This window comes from Salvelinus alpinus, chromosome 14, assembly GCF_045679555.1.
Source record: "Salvelinus alpinus chromosome 14, SLU_Salpinus.1, whole genome shotgun sequence".
Lineage (NCBI taxonomy): Eukaryota > Metazoa > Chordata > Actinopteri > Salmoniformes > Salmonidae > Salvelinus > Salvelinus alpinus.
Genome location: NC_092099.1, coordinates 33,709,578 through 33,736,921, shown reverse-complemented (window position 1 = coordinate 33,736,921; position 27,344 = coordinate 33,709,578). Strand labels below are relative to the sequence as shown.

At 41.9% G+C, this 27,344-nt stretch overlaps 1 protein-coding gene and 1 long non-coding RNA gene across 2 annotated transcripts in view; one reads left to right on the top strand and one right to left on the bottom strand.

Annotated features, from left to right (window-relative positions):
• The window catches only part of LOC139538815 (TSC22 domain family protein 1-like), a 99,118-nt gene that overhangs the window by 57,858 nt on the left and 13,916 nt on the right, over positions 1-27,344 (bottom strand). The window lies entirely within an intron of this gene.
• LOC139538817 (uncharacterized) overlaps positions 7,426-27,344 on the top strand; it is a 64,695-nt gene continuing 44,776 nt past the window's right edge. The window contains exon 1 of the long non-coding RNA XR_011667815.1: positions 7,426-8,703. This is a non-coding gene — a long non-coding RNA (uncharacterized lncRNA). The remainder of the gene's footprint in view (positions 8,704-27,344) is intronic.

Genomic DNA, 27,344 nt, shown 5'->3' with positions numbered 1-27,344 from the left:
ACAGAAGTATATATTTTTAAACCTGCATATTTAGCTAAAAGAAATCCAGGTTAGCAGGCAATATTAACCAGGTGAAATTGTGTCACTTCTCTTGCGTTCATTGCACCCAGAGTCTGGGTATATGCAACAGTTTGGGCCGCCTGGCTTGTTGCGAACCAATTTGCCAGAATTTTACGTAATTATGACATAACATTGAAGGTTGTGCAATGTAACAGGAATATTTAGACTTATGGATGCCACCCGTTAGATAAAATACGGAACGGTTCCGTATTTCACTGAAAGAATAAATGTTTTGTTTTCGAGATGATAGTTTCTGGATTCGACCATATTAATGACCTACGACTCATATTTCTGTGTGTTATTATGTTATAATTAAGTCTATGATTTGATAGAGCAGTCTGACTGAGCGATGGTAGGCACCAGCAGGCTCGTAAGCATTCATTCAAACACCACTTTCGTGTATTTTCCAGCAGCTCTGCTGTTTATGACTTCAAGCCTATCAACTCCCGAGATTAGGCTGGTGTAACCGATGTGAAATGGCTAGCTAGTTAGCGGGGTGCGCGCTAATAGCGTTTTAAACGTCACTCGCTCTGAGACTTGGAGTAGTTGGTCCCCTTGCTCTGCATGGGTAACGTTGCTTCGAGGGTGGCTGTTGTCGATGTGTTCCTGGTTCGAGCCCAGGTAGGAGCGAGGAGAGGAACGGAAGCTATACTGTTACACTGGCAATACTAAAGTGCCTAAAAGAACATCCAATAGTCAAAGGTATATGAAATACAAATGGTAGAGAGAGAAATAGTCCTATCATTCCTATAATAACTACAACCTAAAACTTCTTACCTGGGAATATTGAAGACGCATGTTAAAATGAACCACCAGCTTTCATATGTTCTCATGTTCTGAGCAAGGAACTTAAACGTTAGCTTTTTTACATGGCACATATTGCACTTTTACTTTCTTCTCCAACACTTTGTTTTTGCATTATTTAAACCAAATTGAACATGTTTCATTATTTATTTGAGGCTAAATTGATTTTATTGATGTATTAAGTTAAAATAAGTGTTCAATCAGTATTGTTGTAATTGTCATTATTACAAATAAAAAAATATATATTTTTTTTTATTGGCCGATTAATCGGTATCGGCTTTTTTTGGTCCTCCAATAATCGGTATCGGTATTGAAAAATCATAATCGGTCGACCTCGAGTCAATACGGAAAAATTCAAGAACTTTTTAAGTTTCTTCAAGTGCCGTTGCAAAAACCATCAAGCGCTATGATGAAACTGGCTCTCGTGAGGACCGCCACAGGAAAGGAAGACCCAGAGTTACCACAAGCATTTCGCTACACTCGCATTAACATCTGCTAACCATGTGTATGTGACAAAGAAAATTTGATTTGATTTGCTGCAGAGGATACATTCATTAGATTAACTAGCCTCAGAAATTTCAGCCCAAATAAATGCGTCCAGAGTTCAAGTAACAGACACATCAACTGTTCAGTGGAGACTGTGTGAATCAGGCCATGGTCAAATTGCTGCAAAGAAACCACTACTAAAAGGACACCAATAAGAAGAAGAGACTTGCTTTGGCCAAGAAACAAGAGGAATGGACATTAGACCAGTGGAAATCCAGTGGAGTCCAAATGAGTCCAAATTTGAGATTTTTGGTTCCAACCGCCGTGTTTTTGTAAAATGGCGAGTAGGTGAACGGATGATCTCCGCATGTGTGGTTCCCGCCGTGAAGCATGGAGGTGTGATGGTGATTTGCTGGTGAGACTGTCTGTGATTTATTTAGATACCACAGCATTCTGCAGCGATACGCCATCTCATCTGGTTTGCGCTTCGCGAGACTATCATTTGTTTAACAACAGGACAATGACCCAACACACCTCCAGGCTGTGTAAGGGCTATTTGACCAAGAAGGAGAGTGATGGAGTGCTGCATCAAATGACCTGGCCTCCACAATCACCTGACCTCAACCAAATTGAGATGGTTAGGGATGAGTTGGACCGCAGAGGGAAGGAAAAGCAGCCAACAAGTGCTCAGCATATGTGGGAACTCCTTCAAGACTGTTGGAAAAGCATTACAGGTGAAGCTGGTTTAGAGAATGCCAAGAGTGTGCGAAGCTGTCATCAAGGCAAAGGGTGGCTACTTTGAAGAATCTAAAATCGAATGTATTAAACCCTTGTTTTGGTTAGTACATGATTCCACGTGTGTTATTTCATAGTTTGATGTCTTCACTATTATTCTACAATGTAAAATGAGTAGGTGTGTCCAAACTTCCGACTGGTACTGTATATGCCACGTTGCTTTCTCAGAATATCATAATGGACCTGTAACTGACTTTCTCCACTTCCACTCTGCTTTTCTGCAATTTCTCTTTGATTGATTAGTTTCCTCACTCATCCAAGGAGTCTCCGTTTGGATGTGTCCTTTTTCAAATTTACTGGAACTATGGTATCAACAGTTACCTTTAATTCCTATTAAAGTTAAATAAATCATCACAAGAGGAAGGCAGAATAGGTCATGGAGTATTCTTCATACACTCAATACAATATGTAGTACCTTCAGAGGTAAGATAGTGTTTCTTAATAATGTGTTAAGTAATACCCTGTGCTGTGGGCTACAAGCTAGTAAAAAAGACAGTGGTGATCAGATAAAGCAACATCAACAATAGAGGATATGTCAGTAGAAAGCCCCTTGGTAATAGCCAGGTCCAGATTATGGCTGCGGTTATGGTTGGGCCCAATAACATGTTGGATAAAGTCCATGGAGCTCAAAGGATTCATAAATCCAATGGCCTTGGAGTTAGTCTCTTTGTCAACATTAATATTAAAAATCGCCCAACAATGATTTCATCATAGTTCTCAAGGACAATAGCCAATAGTTCAGAGAAATCAATAAAGTTTGCAGTGCTTTGGTGGCCTATACAAGGTTATGGCCAGCAATGGCTGATATTTAAACAGTAAAGCAAGATGCTCAAAAGATCAAAAGTCGCCAAATGAAAAGCCCTTAAAGCCCTTCAACGTTTCTGTTAGAGTATGAACAGCTGTAGTCCGGGGGCGAGGCTTCAATAAGAGCGGCACTACAGTCTGAAGACAGCCATGTTTCAGTTAAAAACACGCAATCAACTTTGCGCTCAGTAATGAGGTCATTCACGAGAATGGTTTAACTAGTGATTGCTCTAACATTTGACAGTGCCATATTCAATGAGTGGGCCCCACTTTGCTTCTGTGGTATCTGCCTCGAGGTAACCAATAGAATAACAACCAAATAATTAACGTTACAACCACGTTTTTTGACCGTCTTCAATCTATCAGAATGGTAAGAGATGAGTTTGTATAAACTCACTAGGAACATAAATTAGGTCACTCACAATAACCATAGTGCCATTTATATAGGAGTTGATATGGTTTCCAAGTCCTCTGTTGCTTATTCTGACAAAGAACTGTAGCACTATCAAACAGTTTGTGATGTTGCTGGTCTCTTTTAAAAAGTGCTGGTTGCTCCCACAGCAAATCAAAGTTGACACAAAAAGATACATTCCTATCATTCCAAAGTTTCTTTAGGTACTCGTTTAAGGCAAAGAGTCAGCTAAAGCGTTCCGAACCCCTTCGGGTAGCATGAGAGGGGGCCAGAAAAAATTATTCCTTGTGCTAGCGAGCGTCGTTAAAAAATATGTTTGTAGTCCACCCTCAGATCGCCTAAAACAAAGGTTGTTAAAACCCGTGTGAGTGACGATGGTGTCAATATTGGAGTAGTTGGTCAGAACTGTGGGCAATAACACGTGCTCCTGGGTCAGTCTACAGACAGTAAGCAGGCCAAAAGGGTGCCACTGGGCGGCCGGCGGCTGGTATACACCTAGGAGCCGTGCTGACTTCCGGGGATGGTAGGTTTGTCTCAAGCCAGGCAAGGCTGTTTGATAGCTGGACCGGATCTTCTTGGATAGATGGGTGGCCAAGACTGCCTCCCTGATCTCCTACCACTTGCGAGTGTCCAGTCTCCAAGCTTAACATCTAAGCGTTTGATTGGGACAGATCAACACCGCTGGACTCAAAAGCTTTGCTATAGGAGGAATTTAACACTGATATTGGGTTTGCCTGGGTTACGGCAAGGTCGGTGTACTTAGAAAGCAGGTTTTCCTTTTCTCTCAGCCGAGCTAACAGCCGGAGGATCTCTCCCTAAGATGCTTGATGGTGGTGCATTTAGGGCAGACAAATCCCTGTCCATTTTCCAGTTCCACCTTATCTGCATCTTGTGATTGTGTGGAAATCATCTCACACCTGAAGCATTTGTGCCCAGCCATGGATAAAAACACTGGTGGGCTAGGACAGATAGCTGTTAGCCATCATGAAAATGGAGCAGGCTAACACTAACTGCTACTTAACAGGAATCCCGGACACAATCCTGCGTTCCCAGCTGTAAAGGCGGACCACGTCGCAGAACCAGTAGCAATACAAACTTCAGCTATGATTAAAAACCATTAAATGAAAACTATTTCATAAAAACAACAAACCGAGTGTAGACAGTACACTGTTCTGTTGCTTGATGACGTGGTAGCTAATATCTAAATGGCAGCTAAAACCCAAACAGGTCTTCAAGAATGTGTGACTACGTACTACCAATTTGAAGCAGCTCATTTAGGAGGGAAAATATGGGAGTTTGCAAATTCAGAATAACTTTCTTGGACTATAGGTTAGGCAATGAGAGACAAGAGTGGGAGAGGAAGAAAGAGGGGGATAAAATCATTTTGTGCCAGACCAAGCCATTGTCTCCCAGTGACCTAATTTCATATGGCTGGGCCAGGCTGGGCCGGGCAGGGCAGGACAGGCCGTTAAGGAGGGCTCCCTGGCTTGGTTAGACTGGGCCTGTCCAGCCAGTGACACGGGGAGAAATGTCATTGTGCCTGCTCACTAGAGCAGCAGAGCCACATGAGCACTCATTTAAGGCTGCAGCACATTCACAGAGACAGAGACGGGGGGGGGGGGGGGGGGATCGAGACAGTGTGTGATGTGCAAAGTCATTAATTGCAGGTGTGTGTGCCTGTGTGTGTACATTCCTGGTCCTAACTGGACAGCGTATTGGTCACAGGAATTTCAGGAATTTCAGGCATGATTCAGCACATTACAGCATGTTCGGAAAGCTGACAGACTAGTAGAGTCCATCAACACCTCTCAATACTAATATAGGGAGAGAAAGAGCGACAGACAGCGAGACAGAGGGCATGGGAGACAGAGGGCATGGGAGACAGAGGGCATGGGAGACAGAGCTCTGTCTCCATGACAGAGGGAGAGAGCGACCGCACGACAGAGCGGACCACCACAGACGCGATGACAGAGAGCGACCACGACAGAGTGAGAGCGCAACAACCAGACAGAACGAGACAGAACCAGAGCGCAACAGAAGGAGAGACCGAGACAGAGAGCGAGACAGACACCGAGAGAGGGGACAGAGCGAATGACTGACACCTGAGCTTTATTCACAATAACTGAAGTTTAAATGAAACACTGCTCAAATTAGAAGAGCTCCAATACAATGTGATCAAACCCCATCAAGGAGGAAAAAGGCTAGGCCTAAAAGGAGGAGCTGTGCCTGTTGAAAAGCTTGACTCTAAAATGGTGTCCCACATCTACTTGATATAAAGGTGGTTCCTCCTACTCCTATCTGTTGGTGAAGGAGGGTGTTATGCTATCTAAAGCTCTAAGGCCTCTGAGATGAAAGGTCAACTACAAACACAGGCCATTATTGTCCATTATAACCCATTAGCAATAACAAGGCCTACACACCGCACACCAATTGATCCCCTTAATGGCTAGAATAAAAACAGAAATCATCAAAAGAGAGAGAGATAAAACATCAGAAAGCAAAGGCACATCTGCACCTGGATCAAATAGTGGTAATAATTGTCTACTAATACAATGCAACACACAGACACACACGTTGCTGCTCTGCTGTGTTCTCTGGGCTGTGTTGTATAGGAGAAGAGGGAGCGACGACGAGAGAGAGAGAGGCTTCAGCATAATAAATGTTGTTTACATTGAAGCGCTTTCCAAAGAGAGAGGCTGGTTAGGTCTGATTCTATTAACAGAGCCCTGCAGCAGCACAGACAGTGGAGTATTATAACAGTACTTAGGGCTAAGACACACCAATGGCGTTTCCTGGCCGAGAGTACTTAGTAGGGTTGGGCGGTATGCACATTTTCATACCGTTTCTGTACCATACCGGGGTATACGGTTTTACCGAATGTGCAGACAAGGGGCACCATTTATTTATTTTTTAAATTGTGGAGACGCACAAAACTAGGCAACAGGGATTTCGATCCAGGTGGTGGTTTAATGCACAGAATTAAGAATTAGAATATTAATAGTAATTTAATAGGATCTCTGCTAATTTCTCTGCTGTAATCAAGAAGCTTGACCTTGACATCTAGCCACTTAGCCAGCACAAGGGTTATTAAACTAATTCAGCCTGGGACCCAAATTAGAAATTCTGTGTTTTCCTGGGACCCAAGCTTAGGAAAATAAGCAACTATACATAAATACCAGTACATTTCATTGCACTTATGCCTAAATTCAAAAAGGCACTCGCACATCTGAGCAATCATTTTTGCATGTGCATGGTAACAGTTGAACAAGATGAAGGAAAAAGGAAACCGCACACTGCTCTTGATTGTATCACTGATCTTTAATAAGCGTACGTATCGGCCTCACGGCCTTAGCACTTATTTGTTTTTCCTTCGCCTCCAACCCCTTTCGATGCGTGGAACGGATGTGGGTGGGGCTAGGTCTACATAAGGATGCTAATTTTAAAAAACTCAAAAGCTCTGACGAAGGCTGTGAGGCCGATGCGTAAACTTATTAAAGATCAGTGATACTATCAAGAGCAGTGTGCGGTTTCCTTTTTCCTTCATCTTGTTCAACTGTTAACGTAAACTCACTCACTTTTGTACATCGCGCTGGTCCATACAATTTACCTTATTTTAGCGCCCAAAAAACGTAATACTTCCAGATCAACTGTAATATTAATACCATTGTAAAGCACAATTTCTCCCCTTTCCAAACAAAATCAATGACGAGCCCTTCATGATGCCCATCTCTGCATGATTCAAGAAGGCAATGAGCTCCGTCGGGTCTTTTTTTTAAATGGCGGGTGGGGAAGCCAAACCTATTGCGTGATAGTGAGAAGGAAAGATGTCGTGTGGGGCAACGGATTTTTTCACTCGATCTGTCCAACTTATCGCCTCTAAAATGTAAATAATACACTATAAAGCATTTATATAATGTGTCATTACATACCTATTTGAAGGTTTGTGTCGAATTTGAGTCGAGTTTTTAGGGCGGTGCTAAAGTGATCTTCAGAAGTAAACAGCGGCTTTTGAGAGTCATGATGGCTTGTAGTGATGACGCAAAAAATTACTAGGTAACCCGCTTACCCTGTCTTGTTTTTAAACGGTGAGAGAAGTTCTACACCTGGTGAAGAGAGGCTGTAAGACAGAATTAGTTGCTTTATGCGTGCTGTACGTTACGCCATGACACGTCACGTCACGTACAGTAACGTACAGCGCCGGAAGGGTCAGTTTTTTCAACTTTTCTCCAATACTATAGAGCCATTACCATGTCAATCAACGCTTGAATACAAACGTAGTTCACACCCCAGATTTTGATGTCAACACAGTCGCTACAGTCCCATTAGTTGTTTTCTTTGCAGCCTCTTTTAAATGTTGCGGTTGCGCACATTTGTACGGAATGGGGTTAGCGTACGTTACCCATGCACCTGCAAAAAAGATTGCTCAGATGTGCGAGTGCCTTTTGAATGACTGTTTTGCACTCTGAAATCTTGTAAGTATACGGAAAAAGGAAAAGACGTACCAAGTATACAATGGATCCGCTATCAGAGATCAACTCACTTACCACGCGTTGTGCGAGTACACTTTCATTCACACAAGATGCCAACAAGATTATTTTCCCTACCTCCAACATGGACAACCCAGTTCCGCACTCGACTGTTGAACTTAAAATCCAACTCCAGAGACTCCGAGAGAAAGAAACTTGTTTGTTCCTGCATGGCACCACTCTTAGCGAGTATTTGCGCAACAAGCACATTCCAAGAGGACTGAGAATACAGAAGGAGCCTACCATAGTGGAAAAACGACAAAACTTTTGTTCAGAAATGGGGTGAAATCCTCAACAAATGTTCTTTAGATTTAATGCTATTAATCGTTGAACATGTGTCGAAGGAAGTAAAAGAAGTTGAAGTTAAGATTAGCGAACATGAGGCTATAATGAAGGAGATTCTAGGTCAATTTCTCAGCCATAGACGACACGATCAATCAGTCCATTGGGAAATACAGAGACTTTCTACAAGCAACAAAGATCAAGAAATATCAGCGAGACACAGAGGACTACCAGCTCAACCAGGTGTACGCATGGGAAGGCACAAATACAGGAGCACAGAGAGGCCGACTTAGGGACTCACCACTGATCGGGGGACGCAGAAGCGGGAGGACAAGGAAACTTGGACACAGAGGCATCCACTGAGAGCGAATTCCCTACAGACAGGGACTCCAGCTACCGTCGCACACAGTCGTTTTTATTAGCCCGGAAGCAACACAAGACTCCATGAAAGAAAATAAACAATGTAGGAGAGGTAAATGGTCGAAGAGGGGACTAGGAACACAGGCCGTGGACACGGAGCTACAGCAGGACACGGTAATTAACCTCTCCAAAAAAGACCTTACTGAGGCACAAGTCTCAGTCTTATCTAAGGGCCTCTCTTTTCTACCTACTTGTACAGATAAACCATTTGATACGAAAGTAGATGTTTAAATTCTTTCGCAAGATTAAACTTAAGCATGTGTTTTCGCAAAACACTGTTTCGGGCCTAGAAACACATCAAAGAACTGGTACCCATTTTAAGCACAAAGGCAAATTCTGTCCTATGGTTAACAACTCCTCGATTAATACCTATTGTAGGTTAGTTGAACAAGAAGCCATGTCAGTATATACGAACAGAAGAACAGGCACTCAATGAATTAATGAACGATTCATCTTTGGTTATTAAACCTGCAGATAAGGGGGGTGCGGTGGTTGTTTTATGAAAAATAAAGAAATTCAGAGACAACTCAGCAATGAACGTTTCTATAGAAAACTGAGTGTTGTTCCCACACAGGTGTTCCAAAGGGAAATATGCTCTAATCTGGAGCAAGCTCTATTAAAACAACCTTATCTCAAAACCTGAATATCTTTGCTGCAAATCTGCAATATGTCCATGCCTGTACATTTTACCGAAATTACACAAACCTAAAACACAACAAGGCAATTATCCAGGCAGACCAGTGGTTGCAGGAATAGGCTCAATGCTAGAGCCCTTGTTGATCTTTGTAGACTATTTTATTAAAACTCATGTGCAAGCATTGCCATCATATGTGAAAGACTCCATAGACTTCATAAACAAGATCTCACCAATAACGGGTTTAACAGAAGACTGTACTTTGGTCACATTAGATGTCGAAAGTCTATATACCAGCATTCCCCATGTGGGGTGGCTGGCAGTACTAGCTCACTATTTGGGAGACAGAGATACTAATGAATATCCACCAACAAACTTTATTCTAGAGCTGGCTGAATATGTTTTGACGTATAACTATGTCAGGTTTGATGATGAAAACTACCTCCAAACGAATGGAACATTGATGGGCTCCACAAAAATGTCCATATGGGCTCTCAAACAGAGAATCAGTGAACATAAAAGTTCAATCAGGAGAAATGACAGGGATTATCCAGTCACAGTACATTTTAATGACCTAAAGCATGACATTTCTACCTTTAAATTTTGTGGCATAGAGAAAGTTAAGATCTCAGACAGTGGAGGTGATATTAATAATACTCTGAGTAAAAGAGAATGTTTTTGGATTTTCACCCTCCAGATATTATTTCCTAAAGGTCTTAATGATGAAATGCCTATGTTATGTTGTGAATTTGAACATGAATTATGCCCCTACTTAAGATTACTCTGATGTTTTTCGTACGATGTACCCAATGATTAATGAAAACTTGATATGCCCTCATTGTGGTTTTACAGACGTGTTTAATATGTCTTATTTACACACTTTATTTGAATATTTATGAAATGCATATTGTTATATTTGGAAGCTTTCCCTTCACCTCCAACCCCTTTCGATGCGTGGAACAGATGTGGGTGGGGCTAGGTCTACTTAATGGTGCAATTTTTTTTTTTTACTCACAAAAGCTCTGACGAAGGCTGTGAGGCCGATACGTAAGCTTATTAAAGATCAGTGATACTATCAAGAGCAGTGTGCGGTTTCCTTTTTCCTTCATCTTGCACTTATGCCCGAAATGAATGCAATATAGACAAAAACAAATAACAATGAAATTAAATATCCATATAAATATATATTCATGTTTATTTTCCCCCATTAAAAACACTAACATATCTGTCTAGCATGGAACTGTTGCTGTTAAAATACAATAAATAATTTTCGTTCTGAACTGGAATAAACTGATTGATCACATCACACAGATGAATAACAGCACACACAAGCTTTTTGATAGTGCAACCCTAAGTAACAGTCTAGGTGAAAAATTATCAGGCCTACTGTACAGCTTACTGTAAAAATTATTGTTGAAAGAAAGTCTAGGTTGGAACTGTTGCTGTTAAAATACAACACATATTTTCTATTCTGAACTGGAATAAACTGAAAGATCACATCACACAGATGTAGACCAGACACACACGACACACAGTCCTAATGAGAGGTGTGTGGCTGGTTGAAGTTTTCAACAAGCATGTCTATTCTGAGCTCTGTTTTTGACAGTGCAACACTGACTCGCATAGGTATGTGGTGCCAAACTGGATCAGAACATCTACTGCTTTCTCAGTCAGGAGACCGCTTCCTGCTGTAGATGTGCAACCCAGAACTGTGTGAGTGGGTTTGCCTCAAAAAGCATCTTGCTTCAATCAGTTTATTCCAGTTAAGAATCAAATGTACTTGTATTTTAACAGCAACAGTTCCAACCTAGACTAACTTAACAATAATTTCTACAGTAAGATCTACAGTAGGCCTGATCATTTTTCATCTATACTGTTACTAAGGGTTGCACAGTAGCTAGCTTGCTTTGGCTAATGTTAGCTATTAGCTGTGTACAAGGCCAGGGGGATTGTTTGAAAGAAGAACTCACTTCAACTACTATGAGAGTTAGTTAGTACTCCCTTATTTCTGCTTATCATCACCTGTTAAAATGACAACGCCTTGCTAGCTGACTTACTTTTCCACTGTCGAAGCACTACCCCGAACAAAACACATTGTGGGCGCTCCTCGTTATAAGTTTGTATGAAAGAAACTCATCGCTGTATTTGCGGTTCATTCAATTGAGCTCAGTCAGAACTTGTGGCTAGCATGAGTCCATTTGATGACAGCGGTGAGTGATGGCGAGTGGGAATGATATGTCAGTGGCTGACAGCGCATCATCTGCTGCTGAATGACAGCGCTGCATGTATATGTTGCGGAGTGATCTTCAAGAAAACTGCAGAAAAAAAGATCCGGTAAGTCACTCGCGCAGCTGCCAAACTGAGCAGAGAGCGCTGTTGAGCAGAGAGCGCACTGGACAGAGAGCGCTGATGCACTTGGCCAAATCAATTCCAGTAATAAATGAAATAATTATGAATTTACTCTGACACGTCGCAATCCATTTTGGGACGCGACCCATACTTTAAGAAAAAGGCTGAGTTGGCAAACCAAATGCATAGCTGGAGCCCTGAGCTGGATATAATTTATAGATTTCTTATAGTTATAATTACCTTATTGATATAGGCAGGTGCGTAGCACGCAACCCCGTGAGGCGGGGGTGACCCCAACCCATTAAAAAAATTATATCAATATCTCTCTGACACACACAGAACAAAAATAGAAACAACATAGTAAAATCTTTGAAATTGTTCTGAGTCACAGTAGATAAGGAAATATGTCAATTGAAATAAATGTATTAGGCCCTAATCTATGGATTTTGTATTACTTTGAATACAGATATGCATCTGTTGGTCACAGATACCTTAAATTAAAACCAGCTTATGGTAGAGAAATTAACATTCAATTCTCTGGCAACAGCTCTGGTGGACATTCCTGCAGTTAGCATGTCAATTGCACACTCCCTCTCAACTTGAGACATCTGTGGCATTGTGTTGTGTGACAAAACTGCACATTATAGAGTGGCCTTTTATTGTCCCCAGCACAAGGTGCACCTATGTAATTAGCGTGCTGTTTAATCAGCTTCTTGATATGCCACACGTGTCAGGTGGATGAATTATCTTGGCAAAGGAGAAATGCTCACTAACAGGGATGTAAACAAATACAGTACCAGTCAAAAGTTTGGACACACCTACTCATTCAACGGATTTTCTTTATATTTACTATTTTCTACACTGTAGAATAATAGTGAAGACATCAAAACTATGAAATAACACATATGGAATCATGTACTATCCAAACAAATGTTAAACAAAAAAAAAAATATATATATTTCTTCAAAGTAGCCACCCTTTGCCTTGACAGCTTTGCGCACTCTTATAATAAGAATGGTCCACCAACCAAAAGAGATCCCGCTAACTTGATACATCTGTGGGAAGCATTGGAGTCAACATGGGCCAGAATCCTTGTGGAACACTTAACACCCTGTAGAGTCCATGCCCAGACGAGCTGACATGCTGTGTAGACCGGGCACGCGCGCCCGTACGCATGCGCCATCGCACGCATGTTGTTTTGTCCATCCACACCAGATGCAATCAGGACACGCAGATTGAAATATCAAAACTAACTCTGAACCAACTATATTAATTTGGGGACAAGTCAAAACGCATGAAACATTCATGGCAATTTATCTAGCTTGCTGTTGCTATCTAATTTGTCCTGGGATATAAACATCGGGTCGTTATTTTACCTGAAATGCACAAGGTCCTCTACTCCGACAATTAATCCACAGATAAAACAGTAAACCTAGTTAGTTTCTAGTAATCTCTCCTTATTGAAATCTTAATCTTTGGACTTTATATGGCGGTCGGCAACCAACTTTAAGGTGCATTTCCACCAACAACTGGACTAGAGTGTGAACCTCAGTTCAACTTTCAATCAGCCACGTGGGTATATGCTCCTAAAAATCAATGAGGAGATGGGAGAGGCGGGACTTGCAGCGTCAAAAATATAACCAAGTACCATTTTAGCGCCTGGCTACGCAGATGCTCATTGACACGCGCAAGCAGTTTGGATGCAATGATTGAATAACGTGTGTTTAGAAAGAGAGGATATCTAATAATAGGTTACTTTGAAGCAAGGTAAGACATGCCACATAATATGTATGAAAACATGCAGGTTTCAAACAAATAAGTATACATTTTCAAAATGCATAGCCTACTGCCAGCAGCTCATTGCAAAGTGGTGCGTGACGCATTGATGAAGACTGCCTTCTGCTGCCATTTGAGATGCTGCAGCAGCTCTATCACTGTCTGACAGATTTTCCACTCAAAGGCTCTGTTTGCTGTATGGGTGTGAAATAAGATACACTGTAGCCTACACACATGCCAATTTAATTCCACTAAATTATGCAAATTAACCTATAGACTGATAAGCATGACCAAACAAATGTATTTACATCGACTGTTATTTCCATCAATTAATAGGCAAAAAAGCATTATTTTGCAATGGGATTTTTTTCTTCTCCCGGACAATTGGCCGGCGGCAGTTTAATTTGTTGGCCATTTCATTTTTTAATAGGCCAAAAGCCGGCTATTACTGGCAAACGGAAACTGGTAGAATACTTACAGAGAGCAACACGTACGCTGCATGAAGATAAATAACCCAAAACTATTTCCCAACTAGGACCATAAATATAGCATGAGGGAGTCTCTAGCCACTACACCCTGTATTACCAAGCACAATGTGCATGCTGCTATGGTAGCTTAGTAGGAGGCCTATAATCAATGTTTGCAGACCATGACAAGTTTTTTAGTATCCAATAAAGCAGAGGAAATAATTAGTATAAAGCCAGGGATCTAAACATAAGAGGTAAACACATAAATCAGCTTATAAAATCCAATACTGCGGTCCACACAGCTGGGACAAGACAGTCAGGACAGGTGACAGTGAGAGACTGCTGATGCCATTTTGGGTCCCAGATCATGTTTCAGTCCTGATAAAGCAGTCATTTGTCTTAGAGCGCTCCAGGAACAAAGACACACACAGCCAGACACAGACCATGGGTTGTGTTAGCCTAACTCAGGATTCTGTGTTTTCAAGCTGAAAAGGAAAGATAAATCGCAGGAAAAAAAGATCTTGCTGCGTTTGATAAACGCAGATCTAAAATGCTTCTTATTGTAAATTCGACTCTGCTTCAGTCTCCAAATCAAGTCATACATGTAAAAGGACACATTTTGTGCTTCAGTTGCACATTTCCACTCAGATGAAATATATTTTCTCTCATCATTGGATCAACAGACAGCGCTCGGACTAGGCTAGTTTTCTCCGGTAGCAAGATAAATGCAAGATTAACTTCAAGGAAACATTAGGACATGGAGCAGGCTACATTCTTTCTATGATGGCCATGCACTGTTTTTGCGAAGAACGCCAAATAGCATTGGACTTCTGTTGTCATCTTATGAAAACGATTATCTGCCAAATGCATTTCACTAATGTATTAGAAAAACTAGTTGCATACCCCTTATCACTCTATTGAAGCAACAAAAAAACACTTGACTTTCAATATGAAACGCAGGTGAAATGTTATTCTGATGGTCTGCATTTTGAAAATTTTGATTTCTGAAAGCTAATGGCGCGCACGAACACACACCTCAGAGCAGCGGGAACAAAAGACACCAGGAAGAGATGGACCCAATGACATCATTGAAAAGCAAAGGCTCCTGGGAGAGCAGAGACAGGAAGCTCTTTTCAGACCCACAGAGAGTGTCTGTAGCGGAGGTGAAAACATGGACACACATTCAGACACACACACAGTCACATTTGCATCATTGGGAGATGACTTCAACCCCCTCTGAGTGAAACAAATGTGAATATGACTGAAGACATTCCCACTGACTAAAAAAAGATGGCGCTGCAGAGATGGTTAGCTGCCGTCTTACAGGCTTCCTAAACAATTCTGCTATTTTGTGTTTTTTACGCTGATCAACTTTTTTGTACATAATATTTCCACTATAATTTTCTATGACCAAAAACAGCTTCTGGACATCAGATCAGCGATCGCTAACCTCGATTTGGTTTCTACTTCAACGATTCGGCAGTTGAGGATGTACTGCTCATCCTGGACCAGGCCCTAATCCCTAGGACTCGAAAGGACTCGAAAGAGATGGAGCGAGAGAGGCAAACAAGCTGGCTCCCTGACGAGACTACTTTGAGTAAAAAAATTGCCTCCACCGTCTGTTCTACTGGCGAACATACAATCACTAGAGAACAAACTTGACGAGCTCCGTTCAAGACTATCCTATTAACAGGACCGTAAGGAACTGTAATATCCAATGTTTCTCAGAGTCATGGCTGAACACAGAAATGGATAATACACATCTAGCTGGTTTTTCTATGTCTCGTCAAGACTGAACGGCAGCTTCGGGTAAGGTGTGTATCTCGTTAACAAAAGCTGGTGCGCAATCTCTAAAATTAAAGGTCTCACAGTTTTGCTCGCCTGAATTAGAATACGTCACGATAAACTGCAGACCATAATATTTACAGAGAAATACATTTTTCATAGCCGTCTATTTACCACCACAAACAGATGCTGGTACTTAGACTGCACTCAACGAGCTGTATACGGCCGTAAGCAAACAAGAAAAAGGATATCCAGAACCACCGCTCCTGGTGGCCGGTGATTTTAAAGCAGGGTGTTACGAACCCCCTTTTCCCAGCAGTCTAGGGGGGGGGAGGGAAACGAGACCCGTAACATCTCATGTAAATCACAACAGTGAGAACGGAAAGAAACCCACAGACAATCTAAACCTACCGTCAAAAACTTTAGGTTTATTGTCAAACACACGGTAATGGGGTGTGGGAAAAAGAAATAATAAATATCCAAAAACCCCTAAGCTAGTCTTACTGGGTACAGAACAGCTAGCAAACTAACCAATAAAATACAGTGGGTGGGTCCGCCCAGTTCTAACTAGGGTATTTAGACAAAGTTTTCCTTCGGGTAATGTATGCCCAAGGGCGACTTGGCTGGTTATCCCCTTTTCCCACCAACAAACCAACAATAATACACCACAGCAGTACATACTCACATGATAACAGACAATGTGAGATGTATCCACACAAACAAACTAAACTGTGGGGTATGAAAGAATGTGGCCTTCAGCAAATTAAAAGAGCGAGAGAGCGAGAGACTCTGGGAAAACAACTGACTGGGTTTTTAAACCAAGGGAAAGGGGATGTGATTGGGTAAGGGAAACAGGAGGAGGTGTGTCTTCAGATTGATGCGACTGATGACTGCCACATGTTACTAGGACAGAGGAGAAATACAAATACCCCCCAGGATACCTGTATCCATAACACAGGGAAACTGAAACCTGTCTTACCTCACTTTTATCAGCATGTCACCTGTGCAAAGAGTCGAAAAATACTCTAGATCACTTTTAATCCACACACAGAAATGCATACAAAGCTCTCCCTCGCCCTCCATTTGGCAAATCCGACCATAAATATATCCTCCTGATTACTGCTTACAAACAAAAAAATCAAACCGGAAGTACCAGTGACGCGATCAATATGGAAGTGGTCCGATGAAGCGGATGTTAAGCTTTAGGACTGTTTCGCAAGCAGAGACTGGAATATGTACAGGGATTCATCAGATAACATTGAGGAGTTTACCAAATCAGTCAGTTATCGGTGCCTCGACCTACAGTGACCGTACGTACAGTTGAAGTCGGAAGTTAACATAAACTAGTTTTAATGTGTTTCAACCACTCAACAAATTTCTTGTTAACAAACTATAGTTTTGCAAGTCATTTAGGACATCGAATTTGTGCATGACACAAGTAATTTTTCCAACAATTGTTTACAAAGAGATTTTCACTTGTAACTCACTGTATCACAATTCCAGTGGGTCAGAAGTTCACATACACTAAATTGACTGTGCCTTTAAACAGCTTGGAACATTCCAGAAAATGATGTCATGACTTTAGAAGCATCTGATAGGCTAATTTACAACATTTGAGGCAATTGGAGGGTTACCTGTGGATGAATTTCAAGTCCTACCTTCAAACTCAGTGACTCTTTGCTTGACATCATGGGAAAATCAAAAGAAATCAGCCAAGACCTCAGAAAAAGACATTGTTGACCTCCACAGTTCTGGTTCATCCTTGGGAGCAATTTCCAAACGCCTGAAGGTACCACATTCATCTGTACAAACAATGGTACGCAAGTATAAACAACATGGGAACACGCAGCCGTCATACCACTCAAGAAGGAGACATGTTCTGCCTCCTAGAGATGAACATACTTGGGTGCGAAAAGTGCTAATCAATCCCAGAACAAAGGACCTTGTGAAGATGCTGGAGGAAACGGGTACAAAAGTATCTATATCCACAGTAAAACGAGTCCTATATCGACATAACCTGAAAGGCCGCTCAGCAAGGAAGAAGCCACTACTCCAAAACCGCCATAAAAAAAGCCAGACTACGGTTTGCAACTGCACATGGGGACAAAGATCGTACTTTTTGGAGAAATGTCCTCTGGTCTGATGAAACAAAAATAGAACTGTTTGGCCATAATGACCATCGTTATGTTTGGAGGAAAAAGCGGGAGTCTTGCAAGCCGAAGAACACCATCCCAACCGTGAAGCACGGGGGTGGCAGCATCATGTTGTGGGGGTGCTTTGCTGCAGGAGGGACTGGTGCACTTCACAAAATAGATGACATCATGATGAAAGAAAATTGTGGATATATTGAAGCAACATCTCAAGACATCAGTCAGGAAGTTAAAGCTTGGTCGCAAATGGATCTTCCAAAGGGACAATGACCCAAAGCATACTTCCAAAGTTGTGGCAAAATGGCTTAAGGACAACAAAGTCAAGGTATTGGAGTGGCCATCACAAAGCCCTGACCTCAATCCTATAGAAAATTTGTGGGCAGAACTGAAAAAGCATGTGCAAGCAAGGAGGCCTACAAACCTGACTCAGTTATATCAGCTCTGTCAGGAGGAATGGGCCAAAATTCACACAACTTACTGTGGGAAGCTTGTGGAAGGCTACCTGAAACATTTGACCCAAGTTAAACAATTTAAAGGCAATGCTACCAAATACTAATTGAGTGTATGTAAACTTCTGCTCTCCCAAGGATGAACCAGACTTGTGGAGGTCTTGGCTGATTTCTTTTGATTTTCCCATTATGTCAAGCAAAGAGGCACTGAGTTTGAAGGTAGGCCTTGAAATACATCCACAGGTACACCTCCAATTGACTCAAATGATGTCAATTAGCCTATCAGAAGCTTCTAAAGCCATGACATCTTCTGGAATTTTCCAAGCTGTTTAAAGGCACAGTCAACGTAGTGTATTTAAACTTCTGACCCACTGGAATTGGGATACAGTGAATTATAAGTGAAATAATCTCTCTAAACAATTGTTGGAAAAATTACTTGTGTCATGCACAAAGTATATGTCCTAAGCGACTTGCCAAAACTATAGTTTGTTAACAAGAAATTTGTGGAGTGGTTGAAAAAATGAGTTTTAATGACTCCAACCTAAGTGTATGTAAACTTCCGACTTCAACTGTATATGTACATATCTACCTCAATTACCTCGTACAGCAACACGTTACTGCTACCTCTTGTATACATGTTTTTCTTACTCTGTATTCATTCCTTGTGTTATTATTTTTTTCTTCCATCACTGTTAGTCTACACTTGTTTACAAAGCATATGACAAATACATTTTCATTTGCTGGATTAGCATTCTAAAAAGGGAAACAGATGAGGCTGTGGCCTCAGTCAGACAATTACTGCTGGGTCAGATCATCTATTCTTATCTGTTGAATGACAGAGTGGAAGTGATTCAGAGCTAGGTGGTAGGTGAAGCCGCAAAGCTTCATGGTAGGCGACACCTACCAACTAGTAGGCTAATAGAAGCATATTTCAGTTAGTGACCATCTGATGACATGCTCCCCACTTCACTCCAGTCTGTTCCAAGTTCTCAGTACTGGACTAAACTGGTCCAAACTGGGCTGAACCAAGCCACTTTCTCTCTGTCCCTGGTGTTAATTTGGGAGCTAATCTAGATGATCTCCACACAATGACAGCCTCACACAGACTCACTCCTATGGCTCCCTGCCCTACTGCCACATCACATTCACAACAGAGACAACACAGATAAGCATCTCCCTATTCACCACCATAGTCCCCTCCAAATTTGTCACCAAGCTTGGGACCCTGGGACTGAACCCCTTTATCTGACACTGGATCCTGGACTTCCTGGCAGGTCAGACACAGGTGGTAAGAGTAGGTAACAACACCTCTACCATGCTGACCCTTAACACGGGGGCCCCTCAGGGGTGTGTGCTTAGTCACCTGCTATACTCCCTGTTCACCCAGGACTGTGTGCTGTGTGCTGACGACGATGAATAAGCCTACAGGGAGGAGGTCAGAGACTTAGCAGTGTGGTGCCAGGACAACAACCTCTCCCTCAACGTCATTAAGACCAAGGAGCTGATCGTGGACTATACGAGAAAGAGGTTAGAGCACGCACCCATCTACATCAACTGGGATGTTGTGGAGAAGGTAGAGAGCTTCAAGTTTCTTAGTGTCCACATTGCTAAGGACTTAACATGGTCCACACACCCCCACACAGTCACGAAGAAGGCACGGCAGCGCCTCTTCCTCCTCAGGAGGATGAAAAGATTTGGCCCTCGGATCCTCAAAAAGTTCTACAGCTGCACCATCGAGAGCATCATGACTGGCTGCATCAACGCTTCGTATGGCAAATTCACTGCCCTAGACCACAAAGCATTACAGAGGGGTGAGGACAGCCCAGTAGATCACTGGGGCTGAGTTCCCTGGCATCCAGGACCTCTATACCAGGCAATGTCCAAACATTTCTAAAGACTCCAGCCACCCAAGCCAGACTGTTCACTCTGCTATTGCCCGGGAAACAGTACAGAAGCGTCGGCTCTCGGCCCCAAGCCATAAACTGATAGTCAATTAACGGAACCCAAACTATCTGCACTGACCATCTTGCACTGGAACTACGCACACTCACTAGACCAGGGATCTCCAACCTTCTCTAGCATGGAAGTTACTTTTTTTACATCTGCAAACAGCTAGATTGTATTTTCTTAGCAAGTTAAGCTAAATCGTGTTAGCCACTAATGCTAATCGCTAGTTAGCTGGCTAGCTAATAAAAGTACTGATCCAGAGCAAACGTAGCTAGCTAATACAGCCTGACACCAGTACTGGTGGAGGCCTAAATCAGCATGTTGTTTGTGCAAGAGTATCTTCTAAATCAAAGAGGAATAGGCAAAGCATGAATAAAGATTTAATGTAGCCAAAGACTATAGGGTCCCATAGGAAACACTGAACATCACTAAGATTCCTACCCTGTCACAATAACTCATCCATGGTATTTTCATTCCTTCTCATGTCAAACACTATATTCAAAGTGCCCACTATTATTTATATTCTAACTATAGAATTATAATAAACATTATATTTCCATGATTCCAAAAGTTCACCCAAGTATTTTTTTTATCTAAATCGCAATTGCAACATTTGGTTAAAAATAAGGCCTAGTATTTTTGCCCATATTGTGACAGTGTGGAAATTATCTCAAATGAGTGCAGGAAATGCAGAAATTGATGGAAATGCAGGAAATGATTTAAGGTTGAAGTTGAATTTAACAGTATAAAACAAGCTGAATGGAGAAAGATCCATTGAAATAATTTAGAATATATATATATATTGTGACAGTGTGGAAATGATCTCAAATGAGTGTAGGAAATACAGAAATTGATGGAAATGCACACTGTCACAATATGTGCCTCATAGAGCAAATGTAGAACTTTTATTAATCAAAAACATAAAATACTGTCAAATTTGAAAAACACCATATATTTTGGCCATATCGCCAAAAATTATATTACATTTTTACTGAACATATTTTGGGAAAATATATATGGTTTAAGATTTTGTTTTTCACTCTTAAAATTACAATTGTTCATAGTGAAACAATGAAATTGGATTTTCTGATTTCATGTCAACGCTTACATTTTTGGGGGGGTCTGGAAGAAAACGAATACATTAAGATTTTTAAGTAATTCCATGATTAAGTGTAATTACATGACCCTCCAGCATGACAATGCCACCAGCCATACTGCCCATTATGTGCATGATTTCCTGCAAGACAGGAAAGTCAGTGTTCTGCCATGGCCAGCGAAGAGCCCGGATCTCAATTGCATTGAGCACGTCTGGGGCCTGTTGGATCGGAGGGCGAGTGCCATTCCCCCCAGAAATGTCCGGGAACTTGCAGGTGCCTTGGTGGAAGAGTGGGGTAACATTTCACAGCGGGAACTAGCAAATCTGGTGCAGTCTATGAGGAGGAGAAGCACTGCAGTACTTAATACAGCTGGTGGCCACACCAAATACTGACTGTTACTTTTGATTTTGACCCCCCTTTTGTTCAGGGACACATTATTCCATTTCTGTTTGTCACATGTCTGTGGAACTTGTTCAGTTTATGTCTCAGTTGTTGAATCTTATGTTCATACAAATATTACACATGTTAAGTTTGCTGAAAATAAACAGAGTTGACAGTGAGGATGTTTCTTTTCTTGCTGAGTTTACATACCACTTTCAGTCTACAACATCTTCCATTAACCACCTCTTAATGTAGTATTAAGAGTCACACACATCATGCAACACTCACAAATCTACATAGTGACTCAGAGGAAGAGAAAGAGAGCGAGAGGAGAGATCCCCACATGAAGACAAGACACTAACAGTGGACTGTAGATGAGCAACAGTGAGGTTAGAGCAGACCATTAAAACAAACATTACAAGCTGCCTGCCCTGTCCTGCCTGGCTGTCTAGCGGTCATTAATCTGTTGGACCGGACAAAGACCGAATGGCCTGGCTCTGCTCATTAGAACAAAGAGGAGTCCTGGCCTATGACAGTGTTGCTGGCTGCTCTACGACAGTAATTTATAGTCTACATGGAGAAACACTTGCATCACAGAGGTCTTCTTCAGGTGACCTTTTCTTCTTATGCCTTAATTGGTTTTTACAGCACCATTAGCCTACATCAGGACTGCTCAAACATCTTCCTGGAGATCTACTGTCCTTGAGGTTCAGTCCAACCCTAATTTAACACACCTGATTCAGCTAGTTAAGATCTTGTTGATCTGCTAATTAGTAGAATCAGGTGTGTTAAATTAGGGTTGAACTGAAAACCCAAAGGACAGTAGATCTCCAGGAAGAGGGTTGGGCAGCTCTGGTCTACATGGAAGAGGAGTGACATGTCCTTTACAAAACAATGACTGCCACTTGTATCAGTCATGGTAAACTAGAAGAAACTTCAAAATAGCCCAACCTAACAACACCGCAATTCACTGTGAGAGGTTATCATCATTATGTCCAACAGAGTTAGGGCTGTGAATGTTGTGGAAAAAATCCTGGTCCTAATAAAGTGATGCATATCAGTGAAATTGAGGAATCTGTCGGCACAAGAACAATCCAATGTGTCTATTATTGGCTAAGGACAAGAGCTGTGGGTACTTGCAGGGTTTGCAACCAAAAATATGATAACGCGATGAAACGTTGTGTTTTGAATGGGGTCCAACTAAACAGAAAAAAACATCAGCAATATGACTCAATATGCCTTGCATTTGACGGTGGTAAAAATCAGGCCACTATGAGCATTACGAGGACAAGAGGGAAAACGGTGGAAGGCATGTTGTCAATTAGCCTAGTACAATCAAGGCAGAACAGTCATTCAGAACAGTCATCTAGTACAATAGAGGCAGAACAGTCCTAGTAGGCAGTCATTTGCTCTCTCTCTCTCTCCTAACACTAACACCCTGGTTGAGAGTGCAGCAAATGTAATGAGGTTACCACTGAGTTAGGGTTGAACAATATTATAGTAGTTTCAGATATCAAAGATGATTGACAGCCATCGTCGATGGTGACGACATTGTGATGTGACAGACGATGAATAGCCTATTTCAACTTGACTGGCACCATGCAGTAAAGAGCAGAATGCAACAGAACAATGTACACAGAGCTAAGATTTTCACCAAAGCAGCGCAAAATTTCCAGTCAGAAAATGTGTTCTGTTTTTTCTCTCAATGTCAGATGTTCTGGGCCATATAGTTGGAACCTTTTTTTTGTTTGTTTTGTGGACGCTCAAGTGTCTACTTATTTTAAAAGTCAAATGTTGTATTTTATCTCCATTGGATACGAATATGACTTCAGTTGTTATGCATGCTGACTTTCTCCGGCCGTGATACTTCATGATCAAACAATACATTTATCTAACGGCGAGCTAAGCGCTCTCAGAAAGTTTTAAGTCGCTTTTGAATAACCTAAAAACACGATAGCCTAGTGGTTAGAGCGTTGGGCCAGTAACCAAAAGTTTTCTGGAACGAATCCCTGAGATGACAAGGTAAAAATCTGTTGTTCTGCCCCTGAGCAAGGCAGTTAAGCCCACTGTTCCCCGGGCACTGAAGACGTGGATGTCGATTAAGGAAGCCACCCACACTTCTCTGATTCAGAGGGGTTGGGTTAAATGCGGAAGACACATTCCAGTTGAAGGCATTCAGTTGTACAACTGACTAGGTATCCCCCTTTCCCTTAATAATGAGAGAAGTAGAAAAAACCTTACAGTTGAGCAAAGCACAGTCTACAATACAAGAAATGATGCATGCATCCCCCTTACTTGTCGTTGCAAACCAGATGGCCAAAAGCCATACTAAATAAAATAGCTTATCAAAAGCATTAAGACAAGGTAAAGTTAAGAGCATTTCCCAAATAGTCTATTCTAATAGTGTTTAGTGTCTTCAAGTTGCAGCTTTCAAATGGGAACAATTGTGAAAGTCAGAGTCTATAGGCGATTCTCTATCACAGCTTTATTTTGAATGACAAATATCACATGCAACAAGATGTGAAATTGAGCAAAAAATATCAAGATGGAAAAATATATGGACAAGTAAAAGCTGAGCAAAGCTTATGAAGCAAAGCTTAGACTATAATAAAAATGACAAAATTAGGCATTTCAAATAATTAGACTCTGGAGTGTCCACTATAAAAAGACATGTAATAGGTTTCAGCTATATGGCCCAGATCAACAGACATTGAGAGAGAAAAAAAACATTTCTTAACATTCGCAAGGCCGCGGGCCAAACGGAATACCAGGATGGGTACTTGAAGCATGCGCTGACAAGCTTGCAAGTGTCTTCACTGACAACCTATCCTTGACCCGGTCTGTAATACCAATTTGTTCAAAGCAGACCACCATAGTCCCCGTGACCAAGAACGCCAAGGTAACCTGCCTAATGACTATCACCTCATAGCAATCACATTTTTTGCCATGAAATTCTTTGAAAGGCTTGTCATGGCTCACAACACCATCATCCTAGACACCCTGAACCCACTCCAATTCCCATACCACCCCAACAGAGCCACAGATGACTCACTCACTCCACATGCTTTCACCCACCTGGAAAAAAGGAATACCTATGCAAGAACACTGCTCATTGACTACAGCTCAGCATTCAACACCATAGTCCCCTCCAAGTTCATCACTTGCTTAGTCCCTTCCTGTACTCCCTGTTCACCCACGACAGCATGACAACACAGGACTCCAACGCCATCATCAAGTTTGCTGACGATGCGACGGTGGTAGGACTGATCACCGACGACGAGGCAGCATCTAATTTTTTTTTTTAAGTGGTCAGAGACCTAGCAGAGTTGTGCCAGGACAACAACCTTTCCCTCAATGTCAGCTAGACAAAGGAGCTGATCGTGGACTATAGGAAACGGAGGGGCGAGCACACTTCGATGGGGCTGTAGTGGAGCGGGTCGAGAGCTTCAAGCGTCCACATCACTAATGTCCAAACACACCTACAAAATTGTGAAGAGGGCACAACAGCGCCTCTTCCCCCTCAGGAGGCTGGAAAGATTTGGTATGGACCCTCAGATCATCAACACTTCTACAGCTGCATCATTGAGAGCATCTTGACTTGCTGAATCACCACGGCAACTGCAAGGCACACGACCGCAAGGCGCTACAGAGGGTGGTGAGTACGGCCCAGTAAATCACTGGGGCCGAGCTCCCTGCCATTCAGGACCTCTATACCAGGCGATGTCAGAGAGTGTCAATGACTCCAGTAGGGCTGGGCGATATGGCCTGAAAATCATATCTAAATTTGATCAAATTTATGAGTAATTCACAATATATACAGTGCCTTCTGAAAGTATTCTCACCCCTGAAATGTTCCACATTTTGTTGTGTTACAGCATGAATTTAAAATTGATTAAAATAGATCCCTTTGAGCATGGTGACGTGATTAATTACACTTTGGATGGTGTATCAATACACCCAGTTACTACAAAGACACAGAGAGGAAGGAAACCGCACATTGATTTCACCATGAGGCCAATCGTGACTTTAAAACAGTTAGAGTTTAATGGCTGTGATAGGAGAAAACTGAGGATGGATCAACAACATTGTAGTTACTCCACAATATTAACCTAATTGACAGAGTGAAAAGAAGGAGGCCTATACAGAATAGATATATTCCAAAACATACATCCTGTTTGCAACAAGGCACTAAAGTAATACTGCTAACATGTGGCAAAACAATTACCTTTTTGTCCTGAGTACAAAGTGTTATGTTTGGGGCCAGTACCTCTCTCCACAATTTCAAGCATAGTGGTGGCTGCATTATGACATGGGTATGCTTGCATTCGTTAACGACAGGAGAGTTTCAGGATAAAAAAGAAACAGAATGGAGCTAAGTACAAGCAAAATCCTAGAGGTTAACCTGGTTCAGTCTGCCTTCAACCAGACACTGGGAGATGAATTCACCTTTCAGCAGGACAATAACCTAAAACACAAGGCCAAATCTAGACTGGAGTTGCTTACCAAGACGACAGAAAATCTTCCTGAGTGACAGAGCTTAAAGAACTTAGAAAATAATAAATGGGCAAATATTGTAAAATCCAGGTGTGGAAAGCTCTTAAGACAATTAGCCAGAAAGAGTCACAGCTGTAGTTGCTGCCAAAGGTGATTCTAACATGTATTAATTCAGGGGTGTGAAAACTTATGTAAATTAGATTTCTTTACTACATTTCAAATAAATTAGCAAACATTAAAAAAATATATAAAAAAATGTTTTCAATTTGTCCTTGTGTGGTATTGTGTTTAGATGGGTGAGCAAAATAATTGTATCCATTTTGAATTCAGGCTGTATCAACAAAATGTGGAATAAGACAAGGGTTATGAATACTTTCTAGATCTAGATTTTTAACGTTCGCTCCAAATAAGCTTTGTTGCACAATTAAAAGGTCAATACACTGCATTTCAAACAGTCAGAAATAATGTAATGAATTCAGGGCTTGTAAAATTATAACTAGGCTAAATACACTGCTCAAAAAAATAAAGGGAACGCTTAAACAACACAATGTAACTCCAAGTCAATCACACTTCTGTGAAATCAAACTGTCCACTTAGGAAGCAACCCTGATTGACAATAAATTTCACATGCTGTTGTGCAAATGGAATAGACAAAAGGTGGAAATTATAGGCAATTAGCAAGACACCCCCAATAAAGGAATGGTTCTGCAGGTGGTGACCACAGACCACTTCTCAGTTCCTATGCTTCCTGGCTGATGTTTTGGTCACTTTTGAATGCTGGCGGTGCTTTCACTCTAGTGGTAGCATGAGACGGAGTCTACAACCCACACAAGTGGCTCAGGTAGTGCAGTTCATCCAGGATGGCACATCAATGCGAGCTGTGGCAAAAAGGTTTGCTGTGTCTGTCAGCGTAGTGTCCAGAGCATGGAGGCGCTACCAGGAGACAGGCCAGTACATCAGGAGACGTGGAGGAGGCCGTAGGAGGGCAACAACCCAGCAGCAGGACCGCTACCTCCGCCTTTGTGCAAGGAGGAGCACTGCCAGAGCCCTGCAAAATGACCTCCAGCAGGCCACAAATGTGCATGTGTCTGCTCAAACGGTCAGAAACAGACTCCATGAGGGTGGTATGAGGGCCCGACGTCCACAGGTGGGGGTTGTGCTTACAACCCAACACCGTGCAGGACGTTTGGCATTTGCCAGAGAACACCAAGATTGGCAAATTCGCC